This window comes from Piliocolobus tephrosceles, chromosome 17 (assembly GCF_002776525.5).
Source record: "Piliocolobus tephrosceles isolate RC106 chromosome 17, ASM277652v3, whole genome shotgun sequence".
In the NCBI taxonomy this organism is placed as follows: domain Eukaryota; kingdom Metazoa; phylum Chordata; class Mammalia; order Primates; family Cercopithecidae; genus Piliocolobus; species Piliocolobus tephrosceles.
The window spans coordinates 17,269,927-17,294,596 of NC_045450.1; the positions used below are offsets into that span (position 1 = coordinate 17,269,927).

A 24,670-nucleotide genomic window follows, 5' to 3' on the forward strand; every position below is an offset into this window, starting at 1 on the left:
AAGGCGTCTATTGGTACTAGCGAAAACTTGTGTGAACGTTGTTTCCCATACTGATCTGGCCTAAGGACAGCCTATTTGTTGCTGATGCCTCTGACCCTAAGGGGTCAGGCATCTCTGATGATGTTTTTCCTCCACAGGCTATGGAATGGTCTATGATTCCCTTTGTCAACGGATGCAATGCTCAGCTCTTTGAGTCCTACCGAGTCAAATAAGCTTCTTCGGCCTGTAACTCAAGAAACAAGGAAGCTTGCAATGTACTGTGTAACTATTACTGGGTTCATCCCTACAAACAAGTGAAAATTCCGGGTTCTTATGCATAAAGAATTCATACAACAAATGAGAGTCCCTCGCCGCACTCTGAGGAGTATTAAAAATAAACCAAAATGTGGTCTTACCTCCTGACTGGTTCGCCAAAATACGTTATCAGCTAGAAGGTCCTAATCGTGAGTTGTCCAGATTCTTGGAGTATTGGACAAGGAATTGAACAAAATGCCACACGATGGGCAGAGTTACTGAAGACAATTCACAGAGCGTTAACAGGCTCGAGGAAGCAACTCAAGTGCCTTACTGCAATGCTCCCAAGAGTTTTTATAAAGCCAAAACAACTTGGCAACACCCCCTAGGTTCCCTTTAGAGGCCTCCAATTGGTTACACCCTTTGAAGGGCTGGTCCGCGACCAATCGGAAGCTGAAGTGGCTTGTTATCAGGGGAAGGGGAATGGGGCCTATATGCTGCACCTGCTGTTCTTTTGCTTACGTGAACTAGCTGCACCTGCTGAACCTCCGTTACCCTAATTCCCTGTTCTCCTACCACAAGAGTAGTATTTTTTACTCTCTTCTAGTTTATCCTCTCACTCATAAGTTTCTACCATCTGAGACCATTTTAGGAAGCCCTGATGATCTTTTAAGTAATTCAGTGCACAACAGGGACCCAGTTAAAATGTGTAATCTTCTCAGAAGTGTCTGAACCTGAGGGACTCCGTCTTGAATAGGGGCTGGGTAAAACAAGGCTGAGACCTACTGGATTACATTCCCCGGAGGTTAGGCATTCTTAGTCACAGGACGATATAGAAGGTCGGCAGGACTGGTGTTACAAGATACAGGTCATAAAGACCCTGCTGATAAAACAAGATCTAATAAAGAAGCTGGCCGAAACCCACCAAAACCAAGATGGCAATAAAAGTGACCTCGGGTCATCCTTATTGCTTATTACACACAAATTAGAATGCATTTGCATGCTAAAAGACACTCCCACCAGCACCATGGCAGTTTACAAAAGCCATGCAATGTCTAGAAGCTACCCTGTGTCTTCTAAAAAGGGGAGGAAACCTCAGTTCCAGGAATTTTCTGTCCCTTTCCTGGAAAACTCATGAAAAATCCACTCCTTGTTTAGCATATAATCAAGAAATTGCCATTCATATACTCAGTTGAATAGCCCATGTCACTGTTCTGCCTAAGAGGTAGCCATTCTTTTGGTTGTTTACTTACTTAGTTTCTTTTTCTTTCTTTCTTTCTTTCTTTTTTCTTTTTTTTTTTTTTTTTTGTGAGACAGTTTCACTCTTGTTGCTCAGGCTGGAGTGCAATTATGTGATCCCTGCTCACCGCAACCTCTGCCTCCCAGGTTCAAGCAATTCTCCTGCCTCAGCCTCCTGAGTAGCTGGGATTACAAGCACCTGCCACCACGCCTGGCTAATTTTGTATTTTTAGTAGAGACAGGGTTTCACCATGTTGACCAGACTGGTCTCGAACTCCTGACCTCAAGTGATCCACCTGCCTCAGCCTCCCAAAATGCTGGGATTACAGGTGTGAGTCACCGCGCCTGTCCTGTTCTATACTTTCTTAATAAAATTGCTTTGACTTCACTCTATGGGGACTTGCCCCAAATTCCTTCTTGTGTGAGATCCAAGAACCCTTTGTCGGAATCTGGATCGGGACCCCTTTCTGGTAACAATAGAGTACCTTGTCACAACTGAGCTTCACGTTGAGGAAACAAAGGAATGTTGCTTTATTGCATGTTGGTACCTGGGTTTATCTTAAAAACAGGTTGAGGTGGGCCGGGCGCAGTGACTCACGCCTGTAATCCCAGCACTTTGGGAGGCCGAGGCAGGTGGATCACCTGAGGTCGGGAGTTCGAGACCAGCCTGACCAACATGGAGAAACCCCCGTCTCTACTAAAAATAATAAAATTAGCCAGGCGTGGCGGTGCATGCCTGTAATCTCAGCTACTCAGGAGGCTGAGGCAGGAGAATCACATGAACCCAGGAAGCAGACGTTTTGGTGAACAGCAATTGCACCATTGCACTCCAGCCTGGGCAACAAGAGTGAAACTCCGTCTCAAAAAAAAAAAAAAAAAAAAAACCCAGGTTGAGGCTGGTTAAAAAAAAGACAATTCCTCCAAGGGCTGGTAACCTATTTGCAAGTTTGTCTTTAACACCATATTGCTGCATCATCCTCTAAAGGGTGACAATGACCTTGGCAGTATTATGTGTTAGGGTAGATCAAACCCTAGAAAGCCAGAAGTGTTGAGTTCTTGAGCTTGAGATCCTCACTGGCAGACTCCAACTCCAGCCACGCATATCCACTCTGGCAAGATGATAAAACACTTCGAAAAAATGCCCGCTGTACAACTGTGATTCCAAATCATTTTCTTTGCCCACCGATTCTTTGTTCAAACTTCCAGGGAAACTAATTTGAAAAACAAAAGGTCAGTGTTGTAAAGGGATGCGCTTATATTTCCTGCACATTCTGTTTCAGCTGTTTGAAGAGAATAGAGAACGTCAGGAGTTTCGAAGCCGTCTCCTTTCCACCAAAATTACTTTCAGTGTGAAAACCACGTGTGACCTCAGACCCAAACCTCTTTCTAAGTCTCTCCTATATGTTGTTGGGAGAATAGGTCCAGCAGGCAGGTTCTGGGGACACTGCTGTCTAAACGGAGATCACAATGGTGATTTCTGGGTGTATGCAACTCTTGCCGTTTGCCAGCCCTGCTGACTTTATCCCCTGTAGACACCAGCGGCAAAGTGTGAGTGGATCTAGAGGCTGCAAAATGTCTTGTGTCTAAAGTCTGTGTTGGTTTGTTTTTTCCTCCAACTGGAATTCAAGGAGAGGTTGCTGGAAAGAATGAGCGATATAGAGTGATTTTGTAATGCCTTCATTTAAGTTGTAAGTCCAAGTTGTAAGCCTGTGCTTGGGTTCGAAGACTACTGCCTGTCTCGATCAGAAGTGGTTCTGTCAAAGGCTTCTGACCTCCCTCTGGAGCCATCCACACAGGATGAGCCCATATCCAGCAAGGAGCACACCCCTGTCCCCAGAGCCTCTCCCCAAATCAGAGCTTACCTCCACTCTGCTGCTCCCTGGAATTTCTGTTTCTCTGACATCCTGAATCCTGGACCCAGAACGTGAAAACTATAGGGCTTGCCCATGTATGTATGTAAATGTATTACTGTCAGGCCTCTGAGCCCAAGCCAAGCCATCGCATCCCCTGTGACTTGCACCTATACGCCCAGATGGCCTGAAGTAACTGAAGAATCACAAAAGAAGTGAAAATGCCCTGCCCCGTCTTAACTGATGACATTCCACCACAAAAGAAGTGAAAATGGCCGGTCCTTGCCTTAAGCGATGGCATTATCTTGTGCCTGGCTCATCCTGGCTCAAAAAGCTCCCCCACTGAGCACCTTGTGACTCCCACTCCTGCCCGCCAGAGAACAACCTCCCTTTGACTGGAATTTTCCTTTACCTACCCAAATCCTATAAAACGGCCCCACCCTTACCTCCCCTCGCTGACTCTCTTTTCAGACTCAGCCCGCCTGCACCCAGGTGATTAAAAAGCTTTATTGCTCACACAAAGCCTGTTTGGTGGTCTCTTCACACGGATGTGCATGACAATTACTTTAATAAAAATGAAAAATAGGCAGCTCACACCTGTAATCCCAGCACTTTGGGAGGCCGATGAGGGTGGATCACTTGAGGTCAGGAGTTCAAGACCAGCCTGGCCAACATGTCTCTAACAAAAAATACAAAAATTAGCCAGGTGTGTTGGCACGTGCCTGTAATCCCAGCTACTTGGGAGGCTGAGACAGGAGAATCACTTGAACCTGGGAGGCAGAGGTTGCAGTGAGTCGAGATCCTGCCATTGCACTCCAGCCTGGGTGACAGAGCAAGACTCTGTCTCCCCCCGCCAAAAAAAAATGTAATAATGTTTGTTGTCAAAAACAGAAAATGTAGAAACATGTAAAGAACATGCAGAGTACTTAAAATGTCACAATCCTGAGATAATCACCATTCCTGTTTCTCTGAATTTCCTTACAATCTTATTACTGCATTTTTAAAGAACTGATGGTCATAAAATATGCTTTTCCTCTTTTACATATTTCATCTAATATTATACCATGAGAACATTGTCAAGTCATTAAAATGGTTTAAAACATGATTTTAACATCTGCGTTATAGTCCATTAAATAGATTTACAATAATTTACTCAATCAGTCCCTTATGATTAGACATTTAAGTTCTGTCCAATTTTTTACTTTAACTTTTTTAAGTACCACAATGAAGATTTTTGTACATAAACCTCTTTCCTCATCTCTAATTATTTCCTTAAAAGTGAAATTACTGGATCAACAATGAGAAAAACAGAAATATTGAATGAGCAAAAAGCAGTAGAATTGTTATACGAACTTTGAAAACCCCTGCATAATTGTTATAGGTTGTTTAAACACCACATTTAAAATATCTTTCTTAAGATGTTCTTTATCCTGGGGCAAGTGACATCTGCCAACTTTTAGGCAAAATAGCTAGACTGCATTTGGAAAGGAATGCTTATTTAGACGATGATTTCTGCATTGAGAGATTACTGAAAACAGTTAACGTCATTAAACGATTTGCCCTGCAGCTTCCTCAGCCTTTTTTCTTGTAGATTATCCCCAGAGAACATCACTGTCTTGTCCACACTTAGTGACAGAGCTGAGACTAGAATCTTGGATTTCTTCCTGATTCCCACACCATGGTATCACTTGATTTGAATAGATGAGTAAATACTTAACTTTTTTTGACTTTTCTTTTAGATTCAGGGGTACATGTGCAGGTTTGTTATACAGGTAAACTCATGTCACAGGGGATTGTTGTACAGATTATTTGGTCACCCAGGTACTACGCCTGATACACAATAGTTATTTTTTTCTTATCTTCTCCCTCCCCTGACCTTTCACCCTCAAGTAGGCCTAGTGTCTGTTCTTCCCCTCTGTGTGTCCATGTGTTCTCATCATTTAGCTCCCACTTATAAGTGAGAACATGTGGTATTTGGTTTTCTGTTCATACATCACTTACTAAGGATAATGGCCTCCAGCTCTATCCATGTTCCTGCAAAGTGCATGATCTCATTCTTTTTCATGGCTGCATAATATTCTATGGTATATATGTACATTTTCTTTATCCAGTCTACCACTGATGGGCAGTTAGGTTGATTCCATGTCTTTGCTATTGTGACTAGTGCTGCAACGAACATATGTGTGCATGTGTCTGTATGATAGAACCATTTCTATTACTTTGGGTATATATCCAGTAGTGTCATTTCTGGGTCAAATGGTAGTTCTGCTTTTAGCTCTTTGAGGAATTACCACACTGCTTTCCGCAAGGGTTGAACTAATTTACACTCCCCCTAACAGTGTATAAGCATTCCCTTTTCTCTGCAACCAATACTTAACTCTTTAATTATCTTGACTGGTCATTGACATTTAAAGGTGAGTCAATACAATAGACATTTCACCGTCAGGCAAAGAGTTTCTGGAGATCTTGAATAAAAAGTACCTGACTTTGTGAAAGGAAAAACGAATCACTGGTGGAATGAAAATCTATGATTTCGTCAAATAGAAGGAAAAGAAAGAACTCAATCTTTACTTGGATTGTAGAAAATAAGGTCAATCCAAACGATTTGAGATATGAATATGAAAGAGAGAAAACTCTGTGTTTCTTAGGTACCTTTTGTGGTGTCAGATTCTTTACCTCTTCTTACTTGCCATGGTAGGTGACATTATTTTTCCCCAAGTCTCCCTTGTCTCTTACCCTAAATAGACTAAACATCTCTGCCCCATTAGTATTGGTTTTGACGATGTGAGTGGCTTTGGCCAATAGAATGTAGGAAAAGGTGTCAAAGTGTGGGTTTAGAGTTTACAATGAAAAAGGCATCCTGTGTTTCTTCTTCTTCTTCTTCTTCTTCTTTTTTTTTTTTTTGAGATGGAGTCTCGCTTTGTCACCCAGGCTGGAGTGCAATGGTGCGATCTCAGCTCACTGCAACCTCCGCCTCCTGGGTTCCAGCGATTCTCCTGCCTCAGCGTCCCAAGTAGCTGGAACTACAGGCCTGCACCACCTTACCTGGCTCATTTTTGTATTTTTAGTAGAAACGGGGTTTCACCATGTTGGCCAGGCCAGTCTCGAACTCCTGACCTCAGGTGATCCACCCTTGTCGGCCTCCCAAAGTGCTGGGATTACAGGCTTGAACCAGCACGTCCAGCCATGTTTCTGATTGCTATGCTGGGATTACAGGCATGAGCCACCATGCCTGGCCATGCTTCTGATTGCTATTCTGGTACCACTGTCATTGCCCATGAAAGAGCATGCCCCAGGTAGTACACAGGGAGTAAACTTAAACCCGATTTGCAGCCTGAAGCTGAGCTGTCTTGACTAACCCACAGACCTATGAGCAACAATAAACAAGTAAGTACATTTATATGACAAATAGACTATTTAATTAATATTGTTGTAAACCAATGAAATTCTGAGGTTATTTGTCACACAGCATTGATGCAGCAATAACTGACTAATACATATTAATTGACATTTTTTGATCTGCTTACAATCTGTGCATTAGCACCCTCCTCAAAAAGAGCTTGTTAATACTATCCAAAGAAACAATAGTGACTTCTTAAATCGTAATTAATAGACTATTTGATAACTTATTGTTGCATTTATAGTCACACATAGCTTAATTATAAGAATACATTCTGGAAAATGCATCATTAGGCAGCTTTATCAATGGAGTAAACATCACAGGGTATACTTCCACGAGCCTGGAAGGTATAGCCCACTACACACCTAAGCTATAGAGTATAGGCTATCACTCCTAGGCTGCGAACCTGTACAGCATATTACCGTACTGAATACTGCAGGCAATTGTAACAGAGTGATAAGCATTTGTTTACCTAAACATAGAAAAGTTATAGTAAAAATACAGTATAAAAGGTAAGTACCCTGTTGGGTACTTACCACGAATGGAGGCTATAGCACTGGGTGAGTCAGTAAGTGAGTGCTGAGTGAATGTGAAGGCCTAGGACATTACTGTACACTGTAGACTTGATAAACACTGCACACTTGGGTTATACTACATTTATTTTTTAAAAAGTTACTTCTAGCTGCGTATGGTGACTCACACCTATGAGCATTTTGGGAAGCTGAGGCGGTTGAATTTCTTGAGTCCCAGAGTTTGAGACCAGCCTGGCCAACATGGCAAAACCCCATCTCTACAAAAAACACAACAATTAGCCAGTCATGGTGGTACATGCCTGCAATCCCAGCTGCTTGGAAGGCTGAGGTGGGGGATTGTTTGAGCCTGGGATGCAGAAGTTGCAGTGAGCTGAGATCACACCATTGCACTCCAGCTTGGGCAACAAAGTGAGACCTTGTCTCAAAAGAAAACAAATTATTTCCTCAATAACAAATTAATCGTAGCTTACTGTAACTTTTTTACTTTATAAACTTATTTTTTAACTTTTTGACTTTTGTAATAACACCTAGTTTAAAACATACACACATTGTACAGTCATATAAAAATATCTCCTTATTCTATATATGCTTTCTAGTTTTAAAATGTATTTTTTTTCTCTTTTTAAACTTTTGTGTTAAAAATTAAGGCACAAAGAAAAACATTAGCCGGGGCCTACCCTAGGTCAGGACCATCACAATCACTGCCTTCCACCTCCACATCTTGTCCCACTGGAAGGTCTTCAGGGGCAATAACAGGCATGTGTTCATCTCCATGACGTGGAGACCTGCCATCTCCTATGACAACAATATCTGCTTCTGGAATACCTCCTGCAGCACCTACCTGAGGCTGTTTTACAGTTATCATTTTTTCAATACATAGGAGTATACTCTAAAATAACCATAAAAGTATAGGATGGTAAATACATAAACCAGTAACATTGTCCTTTACTATCATCATCAAGTACTCTGTACTGTACATAATTGCATGTGCTAGACTTTTATACAAGTGGCAGCAAAGTAGGTTTGTTAACGATAGCATCACCACAAACACGTGAGTAATGTGTTGCACTACCATGGCTATGTATGACATCACTAGGCAATAGGAACTTTTCAGCCCCATTTTCTTTTCTTCTTCTTTTTGAGATGGAGTCTCAGCTCTGTTGCCCAAGCTGGAATGCTTGGTGCAATCTTGGCTCACTCTACAACCTCTGCTTCCCAGATTCAAGCAATTGTCCCACCTCATCCTCCCAAGTAGTTGGGACAACAAGCATGCGCCACCATGCGCGACTAATTTTTGTATATTTAGTAGAGACAGGGTTTCACCGTTGTTGGCCTGGCTAGTCTCAAACTCCTGACCTCAAGTGATCTGCCCACACCTCAGCCTCCCAAACTGCTGGGATTATAGGCTTGGCCACCATGCCTGGCCTTTTCAGCTCCATTATAATGTTATAGGACCACCGTCGTATATATGGTCCATCATTGACCGAAACGTTGTCATGCTGTGCATGACTGTAATTCTCACAACAGGAAATAAAGTCTAGAGAGGTAATACAACTTGTATAACATAACGCATTGACTAATAGCTAGGGCTGGGGCTTGAACTCAAGTCAAATTAATTAATAAGACACCCCCCATGCATACAGAACTACAAAGACCAGTGATACAAATAGTCTAATAAAATTAAGGTGCTGAGATGTTGACAACAGATACGCTCTGGAGACAACTGCCAGTTGAAATGCAAAACAAGGAGAATCACATCAATGTGGTCAGAGAATGTCACTGGATTTTCACTGGTAGTCATTTCTTACATTCCTCTGTATTTGGGGAGGAATCTGACATGTCAATGTTATTTGAAAAGCAAAACTTTCATTTCCTAGGGAAATTCTTCCCCTGTGACATCGGGTACAGCTCTGTGGCCACATAAAATGTCACAGTAAACAACTTAATATATATTTCAAACGTTAATTGTCTTCCCAGACCTTGGAATTTCTCACTGAGCTCATTCACAAGTTTTATTGAGGGCATAAAATTGATTGTGTTGACACACTCTTTAAAGTGCTGAATTCATCAAGGCCAAAGCAAGCCTGGATGACATTATGGAGAGTGAGTCCAAATTTTTTCATTGGAAGTTTTGTTCTATGCTTCTCTTTTTACATCACAACCCCAATTAAGGGGCTGGAAGGAAAAAAAAATGCCACCGCTTTTTAAAGGAAATGCAATGATCCTTTTCCAGGCACATTCACATAGAACCATAATGAAGCCGCATTATCTATTCTAAAGAAGTCTGGGGCCCCTGCAACCGGAATAAATGATGAGAGTCTGTGTTTGAAATGTCTCGGCGAGATGGTCCAGTGTCAGAGGGGTCTCTGGAGATCCTCAGATAAAAGGAGTTTGCTATGGGACTTTTTGATTTGTTTAAAGAGAAGACATCTTGTGACATGATGTCTTCAATTGATAATTGTTCAACATTTTGCTTCTCAGAGGCTTGGCTTGCAACTCACATGTCAACATGCTTGGCGAAGAGAATATCTTAAAATATAGAAGATCCCAACATAGACAGAAAGGCCCAGCCTCCTGTGAAGACCTTAGCAAAGAAAACAGCGAGGTGAAAAAAAGAACATGTTGCTTTCGGAATATATTTTAGATGTCGACAACAAATACCATGCAAGGGGTTATAAAAACACCAATGAGGAAATGAAGGACAGAGAGGTACCCATCCCCTAAGGCAATAATCAGAAGTCATCCAATAGTTTTACTCCCTCATTTACTCCAACCCAAATACTTACTAAGAACTCTGAAGCCAAACTGCCTGGGTTCAAATCCTGCCTCCTCCATTTACATGTAACACCACTTTGGGCAACTTAATTCTTCTCTGCCTCAGTTTCACATCTACAGAAATGACGATTATAATAATACTTTTATCATAGAATTGTTAGAAAGATAAAGGAAGTCGGTGAACGTACAATGCTTAACTATATGCTGGGCACGGGCTTACAGTATATGAATTATTACAAGTATGCAAATTTTCTTGTGGATCTTACATTTTAGTAATGGAAATGATCCACCAAATGTACATTTATGACCCAGTGTGAAAAGGCCTTGAGTTGCCTATTTTATCCAAGGAAGAGTATTTTCCTGGATACTATGACCATCTGCCCCACTCAGTAGAGTGAGGCAAACTCATGCAGACCCATAGATGATCATTCCATTTTGATTGTGTAGTAGTTATCTGTTGCTGTGTAGCAAATTACCCCAAAATGTAATGGTGTAAAATACAAACATTTATGATCTCACTATTTCTGTGGGTCTGAAACCTTGGGAGCAGCTTGGCTGGGTGCCTCTGGCTCAAGATCAGTTAGGCAGTTGTGGTTGTCAGGGCTGAAATTTCGCTTGAGGACACAACTTGAGAGGATTCGCTTTCAAAGTCACTCAGGTGGATTTGGGCAGGCCACAGGCCTCTGCTCCTGCCACATGGGTCTCTTCCCAATCCTGCCTCATCACATGGAATCCAGCTTCACCTAGAGTAAGTGATCTAAGAGAAAGTAAGACAGGGAATACCGAAGGTCATTAGCACAGTCATTTTATGATGTAAATGTTTTTTTTTTGTTTGTTTGTTTTTGTTTTTGTTTTTGTTTGAGACGGAGTCTCGCTCTGTCGCAGGGGCTGGAGTGCAGTGGCCGGATCTCAGCTCACTGCAAGCTCCGCCTCCCGGGTTCACGCCATTCTCCTGCCTCAGCCTCCTGAGTAGTTGGGACTACAGGCGCCTGCCACCTCGCCCAGCTAGTTTTTTGTATTTTTTAGTAGAGACGGGGTTTCACAGTGTTAGCCAGGATGGTCTCGATCTCCTGACCTCGTGATCCGCCCGTCTTGGCCTCCCAAAGTGCTGGGATTACAGGCTTGAGCCACCGTGCCCGGCCGTGATGTAAATGTTGAAGTGACAGCTCATCAGCTCATCCCTTCTGCCTCTTTTTCGTTTTTTTTTTTTTTAATTGAGATTCACTCTTGTTGCCCAGGTTGGAGTGCAATGGCATTATCTTGACTCGCAGCAACATCTGCCTCATGGGTTCAAGTGATTCTCCTGCCTCATCCTCCTGAGTAGCTGGGATTACAGGCGCTCACCACTACACGCAGCTAATTTTTATATTTTTAGTAGAGACGGGGTTTCACTATGTCGGCCAGGCTGCTTTCGAACTCCTGACTTCAGGTGATCCACTCGCGTCAGCCTCCCAAAGTGCTGGGATTATAGACGTGAGCCATCACACCCGGCCTTCTGCCATATTTCATTTGCAAGAAGTAAGCCAATAAATCCAGCCCATACTCAACGGGTAGGGATTCCACAGAGCATAAATATTGGGATGTAGGAATCCTTGAGGGGCTCTCTTACTGTGTCTATTGTGGTCTGTTGGATCATTTCAGGCACTTTGGAAGAGATTTGGCAAAAAAGCACAGAAAGCAAGGAAGTTAAAAATTCTACTGTCCATTGTTTTTATCACAAGCCACCAAGCTAACACCAAAAAGAGGGAGAGAAGCCATTCATTCAAGTGTCTACTCAAATGCCATCTTTTCAAAGAAGCCTCCCTTAGACCACCTTATTAGTGTTTCCTCTCTTCCCATTGCTCATTATCTGATCTTGTTCTTGTTTTCATTCTTATATGACATAGTATTTATTTACTTGTTTATTATATTTTCCCACCCACTATATTGCAAAATTCACGAAGGCAGGGACCTTGTCCATCTCAAATCTCAGCACACAGCAGATATTTATCAAATGACTACAGGGCTTTCTATATAAACAAGAGGCACATCTGATGTACAGTCCCTAAAATGTGGTTGGAAAGACCAGGGTAGAAACAGGAAACAGTAAGAAGTAAGTATTTGCCATGATTTCTGTCTTTAATTGCAATCTGGTTAGAAGACCGAAGAAGCCAGAGAACTCTCAGTGAAGAAAACAAAGCTGATCAGGGATTCGCAGGGTGTTGTGGATTTGGTAAAGCAGAGAGATGAGCTCTATTTAAGGGAGGAAGAGTGTAAGTAGCAGGTGGATAGGTAAGGGGGGATCAGGTTCAAGCTTAGAAAGCTAAGCAGGGCACATGCAACAAGCTGAAAGCCAATCCCAATTCCTTGCCAGTAGCCTGGCCAACTGATACACTGAGGCCATGTGTCTCCTGCACCACTCAAACAGCTGAGCAAAAGCATTGACATTGCCAGGCTTTTTCCAAGAGTCTCCAAAAATGTCCCCAAATGAGAAACACTGCATCTCTCACAAAACTAGATATGTGTCCCTTTAGAAGAATTTGCTGCCAACTTGTCTTTCCAGCATGAGTGAACATCTTTGAGGATCACCTAATTCTCTTTACTCTGATGTTGTGCTCACCCAGTAACCTGTCGAGAAGTGATTGACAGCCCAGAGATTTCTACAATAATCCAGCTTGAGCCAAGTGACCATCACTGAACCAGTCCCTTGGGGCCAGGGCAATGGTATTCCCTGATTGGCTAGCCAAGGACATGTGACTGCCCTGTTGCCATGGAGCGAGGTCAGTCACAGACACAACAAAGTCACAGGATCTGGAAACTGAAGGAAGATGGTGCTCCCAATTAAAACTGGAATGACTTTGTCCAAAGATGATGAAGGATCCTGGGAAGATAAAAAACAGATGTTCATATAACATCCTGAACCACCTTAAGCAAATCACATTGCGTTTCTAAGTACAGTTGTCGGTATCACAGTCCCTTAAGAGGAATTTTCACACACTCAGACTGTGTGGAAGAACAGAGATTGTTTAAACTAGATGCCAGGGAGGGAATCTCATGGTGTGTGAATCACCTACCAAACATGCCATAAAGAAAGATAAATAAGCCAAATGTGATGCCTCACACCTGTGATCCCAGCACTTTGGGAGACTGAGGCAGGCAGATCACTTGAGCCTAGGCATTCAAGACCAGCCTGGGCAACATAGTGAGACCCCATCTCTACAAAAAATACAAAAATTAGCCAGGTGTGATGGCATGTGACTGTAGTCTCAGCTACTCAGGAGGCTGAGGTAGGAGGATCACTTGAGCCTGGGAGGTCAAGGCTGTAGTGAGTCATGATTTCACCACTGCACTCCAACCTGGGCAATAGAGGAAGACCCTGTCTCAAAAAACAAGAAAGAAAGAAAAATAGTATTATTTACTGTATCTCCCTAAAGAGTAGGCTCAGGGATATAGTAGGCACTCAATAGATGTTTGTTATAAATGGCAGAAATCCATGAGAAAGAGGGACCTCTTACAGATTAAAAGAGACTTAGAAGCATTTATGTGCTAAGGTACATAAGTCCTCATTTCTCCTGGATAAATAATTAGAAATGAGATGGCAGGATTATATGTAGGAATATGTATTAGTTTGCTATTGCTGCTATAACAAATTACCAGAAACTTAATGGCTTAAAATAATAGAAATTTACTATGTTACAGTTGTAAAGATCAGAACTTTGGAATTCATAGGAAGCACTTTTGGAAGCACAGGCAGACCTGTATTCCTTTTGAAAGCTCTAGGGAAGACTCATTCTCTTGTCTTTTCCAACTTCTAGAAGCCACCTGCATTCCTGGACTCATGGCCCCTTTTCCTCTTCAAAGTCAACAATGTAGCATCTTTACATTTCTTTCTCTGGCCCTCCTGCCATCCTCTTATAAGAATATTTATAATTACATTGGACCACACAGATAATCCACATAATCTTCCCATCTCAAAATCTTTAACTTAATCACAACTACAATGTCCTTTATTTTTTTTTTTTGAGACAGGATCTCACTCTGTTGCCCAGGCTGGAGTGCAGTGGCGCCATCTCGGCTCACTGCAACCTCCGCCTTCTGGGTTCAAGCGATTCCCTTGCCTCACCCTCCCAAGTAGCTGGGACTACAGGCACATGCCACCATGCCCGGCTAATTTTTGTATTTGTAGTAGAGACGGGGTTTCACCATGTTGGCCAGGCTGGTCTCAAACTCCTGACCTCAAGCGATCCGCCCGCCTCAGCCTCCCCAAGTGCTGGGATTACAGGTGTGAGCCATTGTGCCCAGCTCCTTTTTCTATGTAATATATTCACAGGTTGCAGGGATTAGCATGTGCACTTCTTTGGGAGGTGAGACATTATTCTGCCTACCACAGTGTTTATTTAACTCTTTGAAAAACTGTCAAACTGTTCTCCAAAGTAGCTATATCATTTTACATCCCCACCTGCAGTATGAGAGATCACGTTGCTCCTCATCTTTCCAACATCTGGCATAGTCAGTCTTTTTTTTTTCTTTGAGACAAGGTCTCACTCTGTTACCCAGGCTAGAGGGCAGTGGCATGATCTCTGCTCACTGCAGCCTCGACCTCCCAAGCTCAAGTGATCCTCCCACCTCAGCCTCCCAAGTAGCTGGGACTACAGGCATGCACCACCATGCTGGGCTAATTTTGTTTGTTTGTTGGGACACAAGGTCTCACTGTGTTGCCCAGGTTCATCTCGAATTCCTGGGCTTAAACAATCCTCCCACCTCAGCCTCCCACAGTGCTGGGGTTTGAGGCATGAACCACCATGCCCGACACAGCTTTTTATATTGTAGCAATTTTAATAGTGGTATCTTATTTCTGGTTTTATTTTCCATTTTCCCAAAGTAAAGATGCTAAGTATATTTTCATGTGCTTATTTGCCATCTGTATATCTTCTTTGCTGAAGTAGCTGTTTAAATCTTTTGCCCATTTTTAATTAGGTTGTCCATTTTCTTCTCATTGAGTTTTGAGGGTTCTTTATATACTCTGGACATAAGTCTTTTGTTAGATCTATGCTTTGCAAAATTTTCTTCCAGTCTCTGGATTATTATTTTTTTCATTCTTCTAACAGCCTTATTTACAATAGCAAAAAACTGGGAATGATCCAAATATTCGCCAACAGATGAACAGATAAATTGTGGTATATCCATCCAACAGAACATTACTCAACCTTACAAAGGAATAAGCTATCCGCACCCAACAACATGGATTAATCTCAAACTAATTACAATTATAAAAGAAGGTCAGATAAAAATCAGTACCTGCTATACGATTCCATTTATATAAAATTCTAGAAAATATAAACTAATCTAAAATGACAGAAAGCAAATTACTGCTGGCATGGGGCTAGTGGGTGGGTGAAGTGAGGTGGGAAGAGGTGGGAAGGAGGAATTACAAAAGGCTACAGAGAAACTTTTGGGGTGATGGAAATGTTCATTATCTTGATCGTGTTGATGGTTTCGTGGTTATAAACATAGGGCAAAGCTTATCACATTGTACACTTCAAATACTGTGTGCCAATTACACTTCAATAAACCTATTATTGAAAAAGAAGACTTAAGAGATTTACTGACTAAATGCAATGCCCAGATCTTATTTTGATCTGGGTTGAAAGAAATTAACAATCAAAGAACGTAAGTCAGGGACATTTAGACACTGGCTGAATATTAATGATTTTAAGGAATTACTGTTAATTTCAAAATCAGGTCACCTTAAAATGTTTTAGTCCTTATCCCTCAGAAATGTGTATGGAAGTATTCACTGATAGAGCAATATGAGATCTGAGATTTCCTTTCAAAGAATCTATGCAGGGTGGTGGGTGGAGATGAGACAAGACTGGCCACATGCTGATAATTGTCAGTACTGGGTGATGGGTACCTAGGGGGTCATTACACTGTTCTCTCTAACTTTATGTATATCCCCAAACTTCCATCCTATAGAGTTGAAATGTTTAAATTTCTTTACAAAATGTTTGTTGGATGAATGATACAAGAAGGCATATTTTGACTCAATACATGATTGATGCTTTCTAAAAACAGCACCTTTCTGAAAGCAGAATAATCTGCCTTAGGATGCAGTCAGTTGGCTGGAGTTAAAAAAGGAAAGATTCAGATGCCAGAGGACCATTGATGAGGAATGATACACGAACAGTCGATGATCTATGGCCCGTGGGTCAAGTCTAGCCATCCTCCTGCTAGCTAAGAATGTTTTCTTACATTTTTAAATAGCTAGAAAAAAATTGTGAAGAATATTTTCTGACAGGTAAAAACTATATGTAATTTCATTTCAGGGTTCATAAAGTTTAATTGGAACACAACCACATCCATTCATTTACCGATAGTCTCTGGCTGCTCTCATGTTACAACAACAGAGTTGAGAAGGCACCGGCAGACACCGTATGACCCACAGAGACCAAACTATGTACTATCTGGCTCGTTACTGAAAAAGTCTGCTGATTTCTGATATAGGAGATCACCTTGACCCCTGAAGGTGTTTTCCTAAATAGACTCCACTCCAGAGAAAAAAACAGCGAGTGGAAAAAGCCAGACATGAATGAATCTAGCTTTCAGCTCTGTCTCTCTCAGTAATAGGGACCCCAAGGATGATGGGAAGATGTTACGCTCAATTCATCATGATGAACACATGGTCATTTCTGGGAACAGAGTGAGCTGAGGGTGGGAAGTTGAGTTTACCCTCCAGCCTCAGGATTCAGTATCTCCTTTTGGACATCATCAGAGCCAGCAGATACGTTTCAAGAGCAAAGTGCAGCTCTTAACCCTCATCTCTGTCTGGACCACTTGTGTGCTTGCTCACTTGTTTATTACCTGTCTCCCCCACTAGAACAGAGACTCCATGTGGACAGGGACTTGGTCTGTCCTGTTCACTGCCATCTTGCACGTCTGGAGCAGTGCCTTGCACATAGTAGGTTCTTCATCAATGCAGGCAGAGGGAATAAATTGACTATGAAGGAAGCCTCATCAAATCAAGAATGAGTGAATGTCATGGCACTGAATCTCAGAGATAAAAATTAATTATTTTTCCTTGCACAAGGAGAACTATCTTTACTCCCAATCGAGGTCTCCTCATATATGTCTAAATATAGCACCTATAAATCGTGCAATATGAGTATTGAGGGAATTTTGCCTACCTAGATTTCTGTGCAAATCAGAAGTTCGGCTCCTGTTCCAGAAGGCAGCCACTGCTCAGAGTTCTGCTGCATAACATACACACACTTCTCTTCGTGACGAAGTGTGCACTGATTTGCTGTGTGACCCTGGGCAAGTGACCTACCCTCTCTGTTCTTCATATCTGTCAAAATGGGGGAGCTTCATGGGGTTCATGTGAAGATCAAATGAGATAGTATGTGTGAGATGACTGAGAACAGTGTCTGTCACCAAAACAATCTGGATTTCTCCCCTGTTCTCAATGATAGAACCCTTCTCTACCTTCAGTATAAAAAAAGCTTTGGGCTCATATCAGTATTATTCACAATAGCTAAAATGTGGAAGCAAACAAAGTGTTCATCAACAGACACATGTATAAAAAAATGTGATCTATCCATACAATGGACTATGAATCAGTCATAAGAAGGAATGAAATCATGACACAGGCCACAGCATGTAGAAACCTTGAAAACATTATGCTAAGTGAACGAAGCCAGATACAAAAGACCACAGATCACATAACTTCATTCATACGAAATATCTAGAATCGGCAAATTCATAGAGACAGAGAAAAGATGGGAGGTTACCAGGGGCTGAGGAGAGGAAAGAATATGTGGAATGATGGCTTAACTAGTTCAGAGCTTCCGTTCGGGGTGGCAAAAATTTTGAAATTGATGGTGGCGATCAACGGGGTTGCATGACATTGTGAATATACTTAATGCCATTGACTTGTATATTTTCAAATGGTCGAAATGGCAAATTTTATGTTATACGTGTTTTGCTACAAGAAAAAAAAAGGCTTTGGAGACTGAAGTGCTACGGAAGTATAAAATGCTGATTCAAGGAATTAAAGCCAGAATTCCTGGATTAGAATCCTAATTCTGCTAACTTTGTAACTTTGGGCAACCTTTGATCATCCTATGCCTCAATTTCCTCATCTGAAAAGGGGGAAGGAAACACATTTTTATCTTCCACCTGTTGTAAGTGTTAAAAGAGTTCATTAATGTAAGCACTTAGAAGCATGCCTGCATATATAGTAAGTGCTCAGTAAATCCTAGCTGGTAGTAATAAGGCTACTACTGATAAGTGATTCTATCCACACATACTCTTAGAACAGGGCTTCTCAACGTCCACACTATTGACATTTGGGGCCAGATAACTCCCTGTTGTGGCGGACTATCCTGTGCAATGCAGGACATTTAGCAGCATCCCTGGCCTCTACCCATTAGATGCCAGTAGCACACAATTTCTCCACAAAGTTGTGACAATCGAAAATGTCTCCAGATGTTGTGAAATCTCCCTTGAGAAGCAAAACTGCCTGTGCTTAAAAACCACTGTCTTATTGATACCATATTGCAAAATTGCAAGGGGCCTTAGCTATTACCTGCTCTCATGACTTCCACGTTCTTTTGACCATATTCCATGACTCATTACACATGTAAATAGTGTATGTTACATATTTATCATACATGTCATGTGTATCAAAAGTTTACAACACTTACCCTTACTATGCACTGCAATGTATCCTGATATTTTCTTTTCTTTGCTTTTTTTTTTTTTTTTTTTTTTGAGATGGAGTCTTGCTCTGTTGCCCAGACTGGAGTGCAGTGGTGCAATCTCCGCTCACTGCAACCTCTACCTCCTGGGTTCAAGCGATTCTCCTGCCTCAGCCTCCTGGGTAGCTGGGATTACAGGTACACACCACCTCACCCGGCTAATTTTTTTGTTTTTTTGGTAGAGACAGGATTTCACCTGTCTCTAGGATCAGGATTTGGCCAGGTTGGTCTCAATCTCCTGACCTCAGTAAATCCACCTGCCTCGGCCTCCCAAAGTGCTGGGATTATAGGCATGAGCTACCGCTCCTGGCCTGCATCCTGATATTTTCAATTCCATTGCGTTGCATTCTATTTCTTTTCTAAAAACAGGGATACTAGTTATGACCCTTCAAATTGATTTCATGACCCATTTACAGGTCACAACCTACAGGCTGAAAAATACTGATGTGGTCAACTTTACAAAGAAATGTTCAGGCATTTCAGACCAGCGCTCAGCCCCCAGCGCAGCTCAGCCTGCCCATGAACATTTCAGGCTGACCCTCACTGGCTCTCCAGCTTCCAAAATGGGCTGGCATTCCATGAAGTGGAGGGGAAATGGGGATTCCAAACCTCGAAATGGACATAAGTTTGAAATATTGAGGGGAAAAATGTAATTCCAAGGGATGGAATCAGCCCTGAATTGATTCTATATTAAAAAGCATTCTCCCTCTCCGTCTCATTCTGTTTGTTTTCGTTGTTGTTGTTGCTATTGTTGTTTTTTAAGAGACAGGGTCTCACTCTGTCATCTATGCTGATGTGCAGCTACAATCTGCAGGATCATAGCTCAGTGTAACTTCGAACTCCTGGGCTCGAGTGATCCTCCTGCTCAGCCTCCTGAGTAGCTGGGACTACTGGCTTGCATTACCCTGTGTGGCTTGACTTTTTATTTTTTGTAGAGATGGAGTCTCCTTATGTTGCCCTGGTTGTTCTCAAACTCCTAGGCTCAAGCGATCCTCCCACCTCAGCCCCCCAAGTAGCTGGGATTACTGGTGCACCCCACTATGCCTGGTTAATTTTTAATTTGTAGAGAGAGGGTCTCGCTATGCTGCCCAGACAGATCTCGAACTTCTGACCTTAGGTGATCCTTCTGCCTCAGCATCCCAAAATGCTGGGATTACAGATTACAGGCTACCACACCTGACTCTCATTCTGTTTTCATTCATAGCAAGCAGCAGGTTGAAAGGAGCTGTGCCTATTTTCCAGAGGCAGGACCCAGCCCTACCCCCAGGGACCTGCCTTTACTAGCCCCTCAGAAATTTTACACCCAGACACACCACCCAGAGATCAGTCAAGTCTGGCCTTGAGTGGGGTTGGGAGTTGTTGGAAGAGGAGCTTTTAGATGCAATCAACCAATCCATTCTTTATGATCTACTATTAAAGAAATGAGAGAGGGCAGCTACAAGGACCGAGGGCAGCTACAAGGACCTTTTCAAAGAGGAGAAATATTTCTTAGTTTAAAATTTAAAAGGCTGAATCATAAAATCCTTTCAAAAAAACACTCTCTGTATAATGCTTTTTTCACCCCCAAAGTTACTCACCTGAGGATGATGGTGAATAATAACAGCTGACATTTCCTGCGTGCTTGCTACAGGCAAGGCTGTGTGCAAAATTCTTTATACGATTATTTCATCATCATAATTACTTTAGGAGACAGCTGGTATTGTTACCAGCCCCGTTTTGTAGGTGGGGGATACTGAAACTCAGAGAGCCTAAATGATCAGCCTTAAACAGCATGGCTTCAGAGTAACAGCACTGAGACTTAAACCCAATAGGGTTGCCAGACGTAGCAAGTAAAAATACAGGATGCCTCTGACATGGGACTTACACTAAAAAATTATTTGTTGTTTCTGTGAAATGCAACTTTAAATGAGTGTATTTCACCAGGCAACCCTAAGCTCAAGTTGTATGAATCCAGAGTCCTTGTTCTAAGCCAATTGGCTGGTAGTTCTCAATGTGTGGTACCTGGACCATCAGCGTCACCATCACATGAGAAATCGTCAGAAATGCAAGTTCTCAAGCTCCACCCTAAATTTTCTGAGTCAGAAACTCTGTGGTTGGGGCCCCACAATCTGAGTTTTTGTTTGTTTGTTTTTGTTTTTTAGATGGAATCTCGCTCTGTCTCCTAGGCTGGAGTGCAGTGGAGTGATCTTGGCTTACTGCAACCTCTGGTACCCAGGTTCAAGAGATTCTCCTACCTCAGCCTCCCAAGCAGCTGGAATTACATGTGCCCACCACCACACCCAGCTAATTTTTTGATTTTAAGTAGAGACTGGGTTTCACCATGTTGGCCAGGCTGATCTCGAACTCCTGACCTCAAGTGATCCGCCTACCTTGGCTTCCCAAAGTGCTGGAATTACAGGTGTGAGCCACCGCGCCTGACCAGTCTGGGTTTTAAGAAACCTCCCAAGTGATTCCAATGCACGCTCAAGTTAGAGCATCACTGCAGAGTGCTCCCCTACCCACCACAGTATTCTAAAGGAAGTAGGGATGCAGGCAAGCTTAAAATTGGGCCCCAAATCTGAGTCTTAAGGTTTTTCCATGACCCTTTATCTCTTTATCTTCTCTTTCACTCAGTAAAGTCCTGCATACATCAACCCCCAATTCTCCGTAAAACTCCTAACAATATACTTCACTAAAAGCACTCCCAAGTGTCTGGTGCTTTCCCATGGACCTTCATTCATTCATCCGTCCATCCATCCATCCATCCATCCATCCATCCATCCATCCACCCACCCACCCATCCATTCCTGCAAACACTCAATCATTCTACACAACTTAATTAAGTGCCTATGATGGTTAATTTTATGTGTCAACTTGATCAGGCTGAGTGGTGCCCAGATAGCTGGTAAAACATTAGTTACGGATGTGTCTGTGACAGTGTTTCTGGAAAAGATTAGCATTTGAATCAGTAGACTGAGCAAAGATGATTACTTTCACCAATGTGGGTGGGTAGTATCCAATCTGTTGAGAACAAAAAGACAGAGGAAGAGTGAATTTGCTCTCTCTACTTGAGCTGGGGCATCCGTCTTCTTCTGCCCTCAGACACAAGCACCCCTCGTTCTTGGGACTTGAGACTCGGACTGGAACCACACCACTGGCTTTCCTGGTTCTTTGGCTTGAAGATGGTGTATCATGGGACTTCTCATCCCTCATAATCAGGTAAGCCAATCCTTATAATACATTTCTTTCTACAATTTCTTATATAAATTCCATTTCTTCTGTTTCTCTGAAGGGGAGCAGCTAATACAGTCTCAATGGGGCAGGCACTGTGCTGAGTCCTAAACACAGTTTACTTTGTATTAAAGCAGCTTATTTAAACATATCTATTTCCTGCACCAAATTAAGATCCCCTGGGAGGATGGGGAAGAGGAGTCTTTAATGTCTTGAGTCCCTAGTTCTTAGCCAAGGCAAGCTTAAAATTGGGCCCCCAAACCAAGGATCATAAAATGTGTGATAGGATTGAATGGGAAAAAAATGAAAAGAATTCTCACACCTCTCGTTTTTAATTCAAAGTCCTTCAGGTCTGAGAATGCTGCCTGTCCTTCCTCTTCCCCAAAGGAAAAACATAAAAATGGTCTCATTAATTCTCCTGGACATGTTTGACAACTCAGTTGTCCCTCAGCCCTGATGCTAAGTGGGTTTCTCTGTTTGTAGTTAAGCAGGGAAGAGGGTTATTCAGGTTTCATGCCAAGAGTTCACCAGTTTTTCTTCCTGTCACTCAAAACAACCATCTTCGCTTGCCCACTGAATAAGGATAGAGAACTGGGATAGTGAAGAGATGTAATCGAAGATGGGATTTTTACAGCTACAAGACACACACATGCACACGCGCACACGTACACACACACACAGACGTCGTTAGTCTTACAATTTGCCAAGGGCCAATCACAAGCCTTTGGTCAAGAAAAAGATTCTAGGAAATGATGTCAAAATCCATCTTATAAAGAAAACACATCTGTCAGGGCCCAGGGCTGTCAGACAAATTGGCAACGCAGAGAATGGAAGTTACCACCAACTAGGGTTGGAGCCAATGCTGCTGTTGAGTAGGCTGGAGGGACAGGCATGAGAAGTGAGTACACTGTGAACATGGCCTCTAGCCTGGAGCGCTCTTCACACGCCCTACTTTGCAGATCTCAGTTTAAATGTCACTCCTCCCAACCAGGTCAGATCCTCAGCCTTAGCCCTCACACACTGCCACCATCAGAACAAAGTCTTAGTTGCACAGGGAATTGGTGCAGGCGTCTCCACTGGAATGTAAGTGCCATTAGGACAGAGAGCTTGTCCTACCTATTTGCTCATTGCTGCCTTCTCTGTTTCTAGTGCAGTGTGTGGCCCAGTAGATGCTCAATAATTATTTGTTGTAAGTGACAATGGAATGAATCCCAGCCCCACACCTGCTAGAGTTGTGACCTTGGGCAAATGACTCAATGTCTCTCTTTAAGTCTCAGTTTCCTTATCAACACAATAGGGATAAAAACAGTACCTGCCTCTTTTTAGGGTTGTTGTCTATTAGAATGAGATATGTGTGTAAAAGATAAACACAGGCCAGGTGCAGTGGCTCATGCCTGTAATCCCAGCACTTTGGGAGGCCGAGGTGGGTGGATCATCTGAGGTCAGGAGTTCGAGACCAGCCTGGCCAACATAGCGAAACCCCATCTCTACTAAAAGTACAAAAATTAGCCAGGGGTGGTGGTGTGCACCTGTAGTCCCAGCTACTTGGGAGGCTAAGGCAGGAGAATTGCTTGAACTTGGGAGGAGGAGGTTGCAGTGAGCCAAGATTGCACTACTGCACTCTAGCCTGGGCGATAGATTGAGACTCCATCTCAAAAACCAAAAAAAAAAAAAAAAAGACAAACACAGTGGCTTGGCACACAATAGACATTTGGTAACAGTCAGTTGCTGTGACTATTAGCTGTATCTCTCATCCAGTGGGGAAAAACAAGGTTATATAAAGAATGGTGGTCAGGCACGGTGCCTCACACCTGTAATCCCAGCACTTTGGGAGGCTGTCAGTGGGTGGATCACCTGGGGTCAGGAGTTCAAGACCAGCCTGGCCAACATGGTGAAACACCATCTCTACTAAAAACACCAAAAAAAAAAAAAAAAAAAATCAGTCAGGCGTGTTGGCAAGTATCTGTAGTTTCAGCTACCCGGGAGACTGAGGCATGACAATCGCTTGAACCTGGGAGGCGGAGGCTGCAATGAGCTGAAATTGCGCCACTGCACTCCAGCCTGGAAGACAGAGGGAGACCTTGTCTCAATCAATCAATCAATGAATCAATGGTTACCAGAGGCTGGGAAGGGTTATGTGCAGGAGTATGGTTAATGGGTCCTCCCCACAAAAAAAAAGAATGAATAAAACCTACTATTTGATAACACAACAGGGTGACTATAGACAATAATAACTTAATTGTACCTTTAAAAATAACTAAAAGAGTATAACTGGATTGTTTGTAACACGAAGGATCAATGCTTGAGGGGATGGACACCCCATTCTCCATCATGTGATTTTCACACATTGCATGCCTATATCAAAACCTCTTGTGTACTCCATAAATATATACACCTATGCACCCACAAAATATAAAAATAATTTTTATAATCAAAAATAAGAATAAAAAGAAATTCCACGACAGAAAAAAAGCCAGGTTATACAGCAACTAGAACATCACCTGGGACATAGTGAGTGCTCGATAAATCTGTGTTAAATACACGTAGTACATTTTACATGCCTCCTTCCTGCTAATCCCAATAGTTGATGCTAAGTCATCAATAGTCTTTTCTTCCCACTTCATAGAAGAGGCAGAGGCTCAGGGAGACTGAAACTTGCTCAAATCACCCAGTGATTTGAGAAGTGGCAGATCC

The 24,670-nt window shown here is 42.5% G+C and overlaps 1 pseudogene; it reads left to right on the forward strand.

Annotated features, from left to right (window-relative positions):
- Nucleotides 1-2,940: 2,940 nt before the first annotated feature.
- Nucleotides 2,941-24,670, forward strand: part of LOC111524557 — a 28,400-nt pseudogene continuing 6,670 nt past the window's right edge.